The 13,793-nt window shown below is 34.6% G+C and overlaps 1 protein-coding gene and 1 long non-coding RNA gene across 6 annotated transcripts in view; one reads left to right on the plus strand and one right to left on the minus strand.

Annotated features, from left to right (window-relative positions):
• LOC149789723 (uncharacterized) overlaps positions 1-13,793 on the minus strand; it is a 111,997-nt gene that overhangs the window by 35,455 nt on the left and 62,749 nt on the right. The window lies entirely within an intron of this gene.
• LOC149789724 (uncharacterized) overlaps positions 1-13,793 on the plus strand; it is a 168,568-nt gene that overhangs the window by 8,528 nt on the left and 146,247 nt on the right. The gene's annotated exons all lie outside the window — the stretch shown is intronic.

Genomic DNA, 13,793 nt, shown 5'->3' on the forward strand with positions numbered 1-13,793 from the left:
ATAACGATATAACAATAGGAATTAATGACATTAACCTATCGATCGTTCATATAACGATAGTAATGAATGGAATGATGAACCTATCGATCGTTCATATAACGACATAGCAATAGGGATGAATGACATTATGAACCTATCGATCGTTCATATAACGACATAGCAAAAGGGATAAACGACATATATGCAATTGTGGAAATAACATGGAACACTACAACTATCGTGGCGCCCATTTGACGACCAAGATGTTAACTCCGGTTCCACGCACTATAGTAAATGGCCAGAGAAGCACCCACGCATGGTCCGCTCCTCTCGGTCTGCTGAAGGATTCCTCACATCACAGACCCGTTGGTCGCTAAGACCTGGTCCCTCGCACCGAGAAAACCAGTCCCCTCTTCCGATCCAACTTCACCAAACACAGCGCATACGTCACAGTAACCCCCACAGAGTTCTGTGACTCCACATCAAACGATGTACAAGGCATGGCAGGCATGTATAAAGCAGCTCTACAGCTGGTGACTCCACATCAAACGATGTACACGGCATGGCATTTAGGCAGCTCTACAGCTGGAGATTTGCTCCTGTAAAGGGGTGAGCGTCCTGACAAGACTTGGCGTAATGTGATGTTTTTCGAGAATTTGCTCTTTAAGTACACTAGTTGTGCCAGATTCTCAGCTAGGTACTTAGTTTCCCCGCTGCAAGCCATTTGCTCGTGCAGCATCGTCTGAGTTTCGCTCAGGATTTCGAAATAACTAAGCCGAAAAAGTATACCACCCTCGGGTGACGCTGTACGCGGCAACGAAACCAGAGTACATTTTTGACAACATATACATATTGATATTATTGATATAACTCCTACCCAATTCCGTGACAAAAATAAATATTTTTTATCAGAATAAAAACAAAATTTGAATCAGAATAAATATTATAATCAGAATAAATATTATAATGTGTTATTATTTGGTGTCAACACTTTCACTTTCACAATCACTAGGGACATTGTCATTGTTTTCATTTTCACAATCCGTTACCCAAGACAAAGCTGAAACGATTGCTTTTGCTGTAACTTTCACTTTCACAGTCCCCTTTAGTGACGTGTTCACTACTTTCACTTTCACAATCACGATCTGACATAATCCTTCTCAGTTTTCTTACACTTGTATTAATGATATTTTTTTTTGTTTTGTATTCATGAGATAATTTTGATCTAATTGTTCCAATTGCGCGTGAAAGAAAATCGAATTTTTCAACTTCTGTATCGTTGACTGTCGTTGAGGGTTGGAACATAGATTATTTAATTATCTTAATGAATCAGTGTTCTGCTGGTAATGTATATTGATCTTCAAATTTTCGTTGCAATGATTCAAATTCATAAATATATTTTAGGATTAAGTTCATTAGATATTTTTATACCGTCATGTTCTAATTTTCGAATTGCATAAATAATAGCACTACTATTTTAAAAATTCGTTAATAAATATATATTCAAGTGTAATTTTGAACATAAAAGAAATAGTATCATGATAAACGGTTATCATTCATCGGGGTCCCTTCATTTGCCTTTCCATATGGCCCTTTGGTGAGACCTATCGTATTGTCTTATTTGCACCCCAAGAACCGTTTCTTTATGGCTGACATTTTTCTGAATGATATTTTTGTGTCTATGTGTGGGGGCTACACTATTTCTTGCATAGAATCACTAAACAAAATTTTAGAAATTTCAGAGGCTCGTCTAGGCCTTTCAATTTCATGCACACACACACACACACACAATATCAAACCCCGAGGAGAGTGCAAAAAGAATTGACCACGTTGTTTGACGTGGTGAGGAGGTGTACATGAAATCTCTTTGGGACTGGAGCCCCCCCCCCCCCTTTTTTTTTTAATAAAAAAAAACGCGAAATATTAGCCTCTGTCAGTCACAGGATTGGAACGTCAGACCGGGAGCATGGGAATCAGCCACGCTAATACTGTACTACGGACCTATCCTTGCATATATGTTTCAACAATTATTATGAAGTTACCTCTGCTTGATTCCTACGAATGATCATTATTATACTGAGTAAATCATTATTGTTGTAAACTGTAGAGTGGATTTATTTCCATTTCCAAATACTCCGAATACAATAATCGGTTAAGATGCATGTTGCCATACAGGAGATCTAAAAATAACTTAGCTGTATTGTACACATAAACGGAGTGTAACTTACTGTTTTTTCTGTGTTGACTTTGTCGATGACTAAGTTATTTGGGGGAAAAAATACAGATGTAAATACCCTTCTTTTGTTGTTCTTGATCTTAATTACAGTGGCGTGAGCACAATTGTGCATGTGCCATTTTTTTTTTCTGACTGCACAACAGACTGCTAGTTGTTCCTGGGTAAGGGAATGGTGCCACCTCCCCCAGGATTTTGTGGATTCAAGGAACCCTGATAGTTTGGCCTCAATCTTCTAAAATAAGGGGGGGGGGGCAGATGTTCTATACTGTTTATAGAAGTTCTTAGTAGAAATCATGTATGAATTTATTTATTAATTAATGTTTTTAGAGATTGAATGTTATTTATACTTTATTTAGCAAGAGACCGGAGTCCTGGCCGATTACACGGTTCGTTAAGGACTTCTAGGACCGGAGTCCTAGCCGATTACACGGTTCGTTAAGGACATCTAGGACATCCGATTTTGCGGTTTTCTTAGTTGTTTATAGGTGCTTCGCAAATGAAATATTTATTAATACTTTTATAAAATTGAATGATATGTTATGGGTTTTTATGTGGTGGCTTCTAAATTTATTTAACTAGTTACTGGGTCTTTTGGTTTTGTGGGGATAATAATTATATTTTGTTCCTAAGTCCTGCTGAGTCTATGAATTGATTTATATTTTTATATGCTGATTGTTTATTTTTATTAGAGTTCATAAGTAACTCTGTGTATGTGTGTGGTGATCCAATCTCTTTTTGGTTTTTGATAAATATTTTCCGAGCGGGTTGATATTTTGGGCATACATTGAATACGTGGTGTAGATCTTCGGTGGTGTGACAGTTAAAGCAGTTAATGGTTTCTGGTTTGGGTCCTATAAACCTTCCAAAAGTGCTTGCTAGTTTAGTTTTTCCAGATATTATCCTGTTTATGGTTTTCTGTTCTAAATAGGTACCCTTAGGTAGCTGTATGTTCCTATCTACGTTTTTGGGGGTTTCATGGTGCTTTTTTGTGGAGGAGTTTAAAAAATCTTACCACGTTTGGTCTATATATGTTTGTGCGAAGCTTAGTGCTTCTGTAGAGCTATAGTTAAGCTTGATCGAGTTTTGATTTCCTAGTTTGATTTGTGCAACGTTGTCGCTTATAATGACTGCTTTAGGTATTTGTTTGTCTGTGATCCATTGTAGTGATTCAAGTATAGCCCAGAATTCAGTGGTGTAAATGAAGCAAAAGTCAGGTAATCTGGATCCTGTTTGTATCTTGAATTCAGGGACGAATATTGCTGCTGCTGTTCTTGGTGGGACGTTTGTTTTTGATCCATCGGTATATATTTTAACATAGTCCGGGTATTTATGGTTGATTTCGTTTACCAGTACAGGTTTTAGTAAGTTGTCTAGTCCTTCTTTATTGCCTGATTTGGAAGCTTCAGTGTTATTCCTTGCTGGTTTTTGTAACCATAGTGATTTGTTCTGGTCATTTTTGTTTGTTACCTGTTTTTTTTTTTTGTTTTTTGTTTTAGTAGAGGTATCTTTTCTCTTAGTTCAAGGATTACTTTGCCACTTGGTGTGGTGGGTATGATTTTGGGTTTGAAGACAACTTTACACTTATTTATAGCTATTTTGGTGGGATGGTTGTCTGGGTGGGTATCTAATCGAATGGAGTATCGGAGGAGCAGTTGTAATAATTTGAACTACTACATAATTACGTTACTGCACAGAAGCTTATTACACACAGACAGTTAAATGCTGAAAGATGACGAAATAAATAATCGCCTGGTTATATAATATTGTGCAGTAACAAGCTGGGTAACTACTTAATTACTCTACCAGAGAGAGAGAGAGAGAGAGAGAGAGAGAGCTTAGCTTGACAGAGTTATCTCCTTCATCTGTTTGTATCTAAAACAAGGGGAGATAATTAAATATTACTTTTTGCTTATATTTCTTCGAAAATGCTGATCTGGTAATATTATCTGCGACGCGTTGAACCGAAGGTATGCACATATCAAAACATTTGCCAGACGTATTCATTGACTGAAATATTATTTCTTCAATAGTCTCCACATTCACAGATTTAATAACCCTCCTTGCGGTTATTTTGTGCATACCATTCGGAACTGAATTCATGTGATCGATCATAAACCTTTTTTTGATTATTCCGTATATGAAATTTATGTCAGAAATAATGTTTCTCCCCAATAATAAATTGGAGACAACCAGTATTAGTGAAAAAAACCGACTGTTTTTTTTATTCGACATTTCCGGATGATACCGTCAGGAAATGCTTCATAATTCTCGATAATATGATGTTACATAAATTCATTTTGCTCCATTTTGTTTAATGATATTATCTGTCTAAAACATTATTTTGAAATCTTGCTAGATAGTCTTCTGCGTTTTCAATGACCTTATTATTGCCCTTATTTTTAAAAATCATAATATCGTTTCAGCTCTCTGTATTTTTACCATCACATTGCACACATAACTGCGTTTCTCCTCTAACTTCAGCACCACATTTCAAACACAGTTCTGCTCCTAGACTTCCGCGACGCACGCTTTGTAGATGAAGTCCACATAATTCGTTTACGCAAGTTCTGTTCCAGGGATTTGTAGAACCTACCATTCGCAATTTACACTTATTCTTTGTTTGAATCAATATATATATATATATATATATATATATATATATATATATATATATATATATATATATATATATATATATATATATATATATATATATATATGCCTTGACTATAATATGGAAGAGTTTGAGAGATTATCTACACTCGAACATTCTAAATCTAGATTCTATCTTGACAGAAGAACCCCTGACTTGCCGAGCAGAACTCTGGTTGATCCGAATTCTCATTAAAGTATTCATGACACCAAGAAAGAATTTCGCGACGATGGTGCATCTCATGTTTGGTCAACATTCAGAATTATGTGTAATACCGAAGGTGTTATGATGTTGCAATGAATGACCAACGAGCAGCGACTATTATTAATGATCTCGACAATCAAAGATAGTTTTAGAATAAAATGTATTGTAGCGGTAGATACCACGGATGACGATGCTTGGATTATCCGTGACAAACATGTCTCTGTCAGTCTTCATACTGGAAATATTGTTACGTTAAATAAAAATTCCAGGAATGTTGACTGGTACTGATAAACCATATATTGAACGAGCGTATCCTGTGACTGTAGTTATTTATACAAAATATCCAGTAAATGATAAACATGTAGTTCATGGTCTCAAACCAATGAAATTTTCGAAAATAAATTGTGTACCCGAACGAGTTATAGAACACTTCACAAACGCGATACATGGAAATAAACTAAGCGATATACGACGTTAAAAAATAAACAAGTGGGCTGAATCAGTGAAAGACAATGGAACTACGATAAATGGTGTTGCTAAGTTAGAAAAAACACTAAATTTTCCAGTGACGTTATAAACAATAACCGGAGAGATTTTGTACGAATCGAAATATATATCAAAAGAGCTCCGATATATGTTGTTGATCATAATGCGCATGCCCGGATATCGGTTATAGCAATACTGTTAAATTCTATAACAGTGATATGTTTGAGTTTTTAAAAAATATCAGTAAAAACAATTCTGTATCTGTATGGTGGCGCTCACCAGATAATATGTACTTTTGAGAGAGTGACATATGTAAGGTGAAGTAGTTCGCATTTAAAACATGCACAGTGGAGAGAATGTCGGCATATCTCTATGCTACATTAATGTAATGTGGATGATATTTCTTTTGGATATTGTACTTTTGGAAATTTTACATGATTTAAGCACACTGCTAACTAAAATGACTGCTCCCTTGTGTTACAAAATCAGTCTGAATTAGTCTAAAGTGCACTATACATAGCAGCTATTAAAACAGGGAAAATGAATTTTGCCAGACTAGACAATATCAGCTTCTGAAAGTGCAATGAATGAATTACCAAATATATAAAATGTAAAAAAAGTTATCGGCTCTTTTTTATACAATTGACCTCTGAATTTCAGGAAGTGAAAATGACCAAGTAGAGCTAGCACTTTTTTGAAAGGTGCACATTTGAAGTAAGGCCAAGCTGTATACTCTATAACCCATAGTACACCCATCAATCATACACCAAAATAAAGGGATTTAAAGGTTCTTTGCATTATACCTAAGATATATAAGGTCATTTTTAAATAGCCAGTATAACCAGTGAGGAAAGCCGGGGAAATTCTTTTTCTTTAAAATCCTAACCCTATGCAAAATGCGAAACTGTATAGCACCACCTTAAAGAAAATTTAAAAATGTTTGCAATTATTTTTTTTATTTTTATATAATTATGTATGATGTTCTGAATAAAATGCTACATTCATATTGATGTTAAGCATGAAAATAAGCTAATTATGATCATTTTTCTCTTGCTTACATAATTTGCCATGTGGTATGTTTGTGTGAGTAGTGACCTTAATTATGGGGAAATTAGAAGTCTTAGAATATAGGAATAGAGTAAACTTAAATTTAAAACTGTTGCAATAAGTGACAGAAATATATGGTGAAAATGTTTCTTTTCATTTATTTGCAATGAAATAAAAAAATAAATGAAGAGAAAGTGAATTCGCTTCTTCCATATTAAACAATAGGCACATATTTTACACTTTGACCTTTGACCTTTATGAATCTGATGAGTTACCTCCCTTTTCTAATTGTAAAATTCATTGTTGATCTCTCAGAAATAATTCTAGCTAGTTTCATGTTCCTGTCATTCAGCATAACATTGGTTGCTATGTTTACAAAATGTAATGTGTATTCTTAAAATAGCTCACTTTTATCATGGGGGGGGGGGAGGCTGAACTTGTTAGAGACTCTGACACTCATAAATACTGTTCTGTTGGGGGGAAAGGCTGGAGAATTATTCAAAAGGATTGTTTTGATGCTTGCGACTTAAATGTTTCAGCCATATAAACATAATTAAATCATGCAAAAATAATACCTATATCTTCTTTATGGTGGTGCTCACCAGATAATATGTACTTTTAAGAGAGTGACATATGTAAGGTGAAGTAGTTCGCATTTAAAACATGCACAGTGGAGAGAATGTTGGCATATCTCTATGCTACATTAATGTAATGTGGATGATATTTCTTTTGGATATTGTACTTTTGGAAATTTTACATGATTTAAGCACACTGCTAACTAAAATGACTGCTCCCTTGTGTTAAAAAATCAGTCTGAATTAGTCTAAAATGCACTATACATAGCAGCTATTAAAATAGGGAAAATGAATTTTGCCAGACTAGACAATACCAGCTTCTGAAAGTGCAATGAATGAATTACCAAATATATAAAATGTAAAAAAAGTTATCGGCTCTTTTTTATACAATTGACCTCTGAAGTTCAGGAAGTGAAAATGACCAAGTAGAGCTAGCACATTTTTGAAAGGTGCACATTTGAAGTAAGGCCAAGCTGTATACTCTATAACCCATAGTACACCCATCAATCATACACCAAAATAAAGGGAATTAAAGGTTCTTTGCATTATACCTAAGATGTACAAGGTCTTTTTTAAATAGCCAGTATAACCAGTGAGGAAAGCTGGGGAAAATCTTTTTCTTTAAAATCCTAACCCTATGCAAAATGCGAAACTGTATAGCGCCACCTATGGGTGTTTCAAAGTTCAAATGAAGGAAATTATGATCAAATTGTACGACCTAATGGAGATGTTTATCATACAGAATCTCTCCATGAAGAAATTAAACATTTGCGTTGAAATATAGCCATGACCATGCTGAAAAATTGCTGAGTAATTGTTTTACAATTCCGTCAGTTGCTACTCTTTTTGTTCAGAAGGAAAATGCATGGAAATCAACACGATTGGAATTTCTTGAAGAAATACTACGTAGTTGTGTCTAATATGGACACGGTGGATAATGGAATACCAGATAGGATTATAATGATGTTATCTCGGTTGATAAGATTGCATCTTAACCAGAAGTTTTATTGGAATGGGAGAGTGTTCAAAATATTTTGAGCGATTTGGATATCCAACATACGAGATGACCAGAGTATCGATAAACGGACCATTGCCAGATTTTGACCGTACTCGATTCGTTTGCATTGAGTAATTTAAGTGTGCCGAAGGTCTTCATCCGACTTGTTATGTCTGGTTTGGCAAACATTTTTTCAGAAAAAATGTGGCCACTGACAGTATTAATACGTTATATACTTGATGTAAAAATATTATTATTGTTAACAGTATGTGAAACAATAATATCATATAGTCCGCAGAAACAAGTTACGCAATCACAGGAAAATAAATATTCTGATGATTAAAATCCTGATATAATTGATTTTGAGAATTAAATCGCAAAACATCTTGACAGAAAAAAATTGGTAAATTTACCCAAGGTGGATCAAATGATCATAAGCGACATTGTGCATGATTAACTATAGCTGATGCTGAACTCGATTTTATAAATGCTGATACAATGAAGAGAAACAAATTTAGAAGTCGGAGTAATGTTAATTTATCGGACGGAACTAAATTAGGTACAACTGTGAGTTACACTGATGGTAAGTCATCGCAGTTTACTCATGAAAGATCTTCAATGATCGCGTACGGTTCGATAAATCTATTATCGATGATAAACATATTTTCTGATGCTGCTGATAGAATCGCCACAGATACATTTTATATCAATAAAAATGGATTGCTAGAATAACCACATATTGGCGCTGATGCTTCATAGCGCGAATTGAGAACAAAACAAGAAAAGAGATTTAGTTATTCTGAATTCGTCGACTTTGAAATCAAATATATTTATTACAAAAATAATCAAAATCAGAATTGTCATATACACTATCGGTATATGATACTGTGACCAGATATAATACTGCTTATCGCGATGGGCCTGGAGATTCTGGTAAGACAACACGTGCGATCGAATTATTTCGTCGGAGTTAATCTAACCTTGTTGATGTAATTGTGTTAACCCCTACACATAGACTCGCCAGAGAAATGAACGGACGAGGAGTTAAATCTTATGCTTATCACAACGTCTTTCGGTGGAAGGGAGATAACTGGACTCCTGATCAAATGGGTGGGAAATATATTTCAAAGATTATTATCTGGGCTGAAATATGTACAGTATCGCTAGAGACATTAAGAATATTTTTGGATGGTCGTTGACAACAAATACTGCTGTGATAATGTGTGGTGATCATGGTCAACCGCCACCTTTAGCTAGATTGTCTCTACATTAATGGCTGAAACAATTCATAGATTATTTTGAGAAGATAACTGATGACCCTAGAGCGCTTGTTGTTGTTGTTGTTATAGGGTTTAACGCCATTTTTCAACACAAGATAGGCTATACATGGCGACCAGTATTAATGGTGGAGGAAGAACCCGGGAAAAACCCGGAAAGAACCACCGACCCACGAGATGCTACCGGCAAGCTTTCTCACATCTCCACATTGGCCGAGTCCGAGACTCGAACCTACGCAGACAGAGGTGAGATGGCAGTGATCAGTGACGGAGAGCGCTTTAGACCACTCGGCCACTCGGGGCCCCCTAGACCGCTTGATCAAGAATTAAGACAGATTGAGAAATTAATCAGACTACAACCAAATAAAATTCAGTGTGAAATAAGGCTTGAGATAATTTCAGAAACGCCAATGAATGATTTTTGGAATATGTGTTGACCAGATGATTTGATAGTTGCATGTAGAAAGATAGTTCGTGATACACTTCAACAACAATTATTTATGTTAAATATCATGAATTTTTGTGAATATTTGCTTTGGACCTTCCATTCTAAATAAAATTGGGGGAATCGAATTATAATTTCGATGAAACCATATCGTTGTTTGTGTAAGCAATGAAACTTATATAAAATAGTATTCTAATCTGTCAAATCTTGTAAACTGTTATAAGTTTCAGAGATTAACGAACAATGTGTTTGTTTCATATCTCTTGTAAATGTAATCAATATTTAATTCGAGTACACCTTTATCTTGTTTGCAATACAATTTACCTCATGCGCAACAGGAACACTTGCTAAATAGCATGGAATCTATTGCTGAACATATCAATTAGAAGACAAAACAAAACATGTTCAGTTTGTTTTGTTCCACGTCGGAGTATTGACATTTATCATGGTGATTGTCTTCATATGATATTGATATTCATTTTTGTTTCAACACAGTAACAGAAAGATAGAAAAGCACAAAACGTTGTAAAATTTAACAAATACTTTATTTCCCAGGACAACAAAAGTGCAAAATGTAATTGGAACTGACGGTATTACGAAATAAATTCCAAATAATCCTAGAATTTATAACACAAGTCCTAGTGATAAAAGTTCATGAAAAAACATTAGTGGTATCCCGAAATAAATCCTACTCTGGAAGTGTCGATGTCCCTTGTTTTGCCAGTGTTGTAGTGATATGCCAACGGTCCGGTATCGAATCATATTGATACAATCTAGGAATATATCTTTATTTGAATTTCGTTGTAAGTCAAATTCTTTATTTCCAAGAATGTTATTTTTTGGACAGTATAATTTCCAGAGAAGAATTAAATAATTTGAATAAATAAATTCCAGCTCAAAAGAAATACCGGACACAACAATAATACAACTGATAGTGCTCAGGTCTTAGAGCACGAATACTTTGTAGATAATAACGGAGATATAGTATTATACATGACGTCAGGTGACAATATGCTTTTTTGGCCTAATATCTAACGAAAAATCCACTATGGAAGGTTCCAAATGTTACAAGATACAGTCGTAGTTTTAATTAGCAGGCATATAACTAAATTTAGAATACAAAATGTTGTAAACAACAGAAGGGCTCGGCATTTCACGGGTACTTCCCAATGTTCTAGACTCAGTTCTAAAATCGATGATTCAGGTCAGATAGGAAATGAACAATAGTTTGGACACTGTTAAGTCCAAAATACAAGTATCCATAGAATATAATGAATAACAAAATAATAAACAATGCAAATTATATATGCATAACAGGGAATATTGATATTTTCATGACATTAATATACTTCATGAGAGGATTGATATTGTTTATGGGATTATTGCCATACGTCATTGCATTATTGATATTGTTTGTACGATTATTCGTATCTGTCATGGGTGTATCAATATGTTTCATGGGTGTATTGATATTCTTCATTAATGTACTGATATTTTTCATGCGTGTATTGATATTTTTCATGGGTGTATTGATACTCTTTTTATTGGCGTATTCAAACTATTCATGGGAGTTTTGATATAATTCAGAGAGGCATTGCCACTGCGCACGAGGAATTGATATAGTTCAGTATGGCAGTGATATTATTCATGGGATATTGATATTATTTATAGGGCATTGCGATTCTTTGGGATGGTTTTGATAGTCTTCGTGGGATTATTTCAGTATCGATAACCTTCATCAGAATATCTATAGTCTTCCCTGGTGTATTGATATAATCGACGATTACCATATTTTACAGAGTGCCGATTTGTTTTCATGTGTGAAGATATTCTTCATAATTTTTAATAGTATTCATAGGAGCATTGATACTCTTTTCCGGAGTATAATACATATTGATGAGTACTACTGTTCCCTATGAGAGTAGTGATATCATTCATTATAGCACTAGATTATTGATACTCTTCATGGGAGTATCAGAGTACTGATTTTCTTCCTAGGAATACTGGAATATTTATATGCTTTCTGGGAGTATTGATTATTGATGATGTTCGTGGGAGTATTGATAGTCTTCGTGGAGTCGTCAATACGAATTTTAAGTACGAAAGTACTCATATTATTCGTTGTATTATTAATATATTCAAAGGAGTTGTAATCCTATTCATAGGAACACTGATATTCGTTATGGGAGAAATGGTGTATTTACATTCTTGGAGGTAAAAATAGTCTTAATAATAAGTTGTGAAATTTCTAATATTGGATGAATTCCATAATTTATGCACATAATCGGACGATGATATTAAGGTGGTAATTTATGTGTTTATATCATTGCCTTATATTCCACGAAATATTCTAAGTACAAAGCCAAACAACAATATTCTCAAAAATTGCAATTAAAGGTATAAAGGCTATAAAATAGTACGTGTTTAATGAAACTTGGACTTTCATTATAGAAACAAAGTATAGTAGTTAAACAGTACTCCGACATCATTTCGTGCTAAGACATCATCTGGTACCAAGATATAATACCAATAATTGTGATTTTCGTTCTTACTGCACTTCTGGAACTTAAGGATAAAACAATGACAAATTTGTGGAAATGATAGGAAAATAGAACTCTTTCCACAATCCAGGAATTTAAGTACCGACGTAATTTGCATTTCTCGCAAAATCAGGTTATCTACAAGATACGCTGCATACTATGAAAATTCACACATGAAATTGTTTCCAAACGCTCAACCGCATAATGTGGAAGATTCTGTATGGCCTTGCTCCCAAATTCTTAACTTCTTGATGTGGAACGTTATGTATAGACTGGCTCATAAACACTTCTTAATGTGGAACATTATGTATAGACTGGCTCATAAACACTTCTTAATGTGGAACATTATGTATAGACTGGCTAATAAACACTTCTTAATGTGGAACATTTTGCATAGTCTGGCTCATAAACACTTCTTAATGTGGAACATTTTGCATAGACTGGCTCATAAACACTTCTTAATGTGGAACATTTTGCATAGACTGGCTCATAAACACTTCTTAATGTGGAACATTATGCATAGACTGGCTCATAAACACTTCTTAATGTGGAACATTTTGCATAGACTGGCTCATAAACCCTTCTCAATGTGTAACATTATGCATAGACTGGCTCATAAACACTTCTCATTGTGGAACATTATGCATAGACTGGCTCATAAACACTTCTTAATGTGGAACATTTTGCATAGACTGGCTCATAAACACTTCTCAATGTGGAACATTATGCATAGACTGGCTCATAAACCCTTTTTAATGTGGAACATTATGCATAGACTGGCTCATAAACACTTCTTAATGTGGAACATTTTGCATAGACTGGCTCATAAACACTTCTCAATGTGGAACATTATGTATAGACTGGCTCATAAACACTTCTTAATGTGGAACATTTTGCATAGACTGGCTCATAAACACTTCTTAATGTGGAACATTATGCATAGACTGGCTCATAAACACTTCTTAATGTGGAACATTTTGCATAGACTAGCTCATAAACACTTCTCAATGTGGAACATTATGCATAGACTGGCTCATAAACACTTCTCAATGTGGAACATTATGCATAGACTGGCTCATAAACACTTCTTAATGTGGAACATTTTGCATAGACTGGCTTATAAACACTTCTTAATGTGGAACATTTTGCATAGACTGGCTCATAAACACTTCTTAATGTGGAACATTTTGCATAGACTGGCTCATAAACACTTCTTAATGTGGAACATTATGCATAGACTGGCTCATAAACACTTCTTAATGTGGAACATTTTGCATAGACTGGCTCATAAACACTTCTCAATGTGGAACATTATGTATAGACTGGCTCATAAACACTTCTTAAAGTGGAACAT

Source organism: Sinohyriopsis cumingii, chromosome 10 (assembly GCF_028554795.1).
Source record: "Sinohyriopsis cumingii isolate HCF-2022 chromosome 10, ASM2855479v2, whole genome shotgun sequence".
Taxonomy (NCBI): domain Eukaryota; kingdom Metazoa; phylum Mollusca; class Bivalvia; order Unionida; family Unionidae; genus Sinohyriopsis; species Sinohyriopsis cumingii.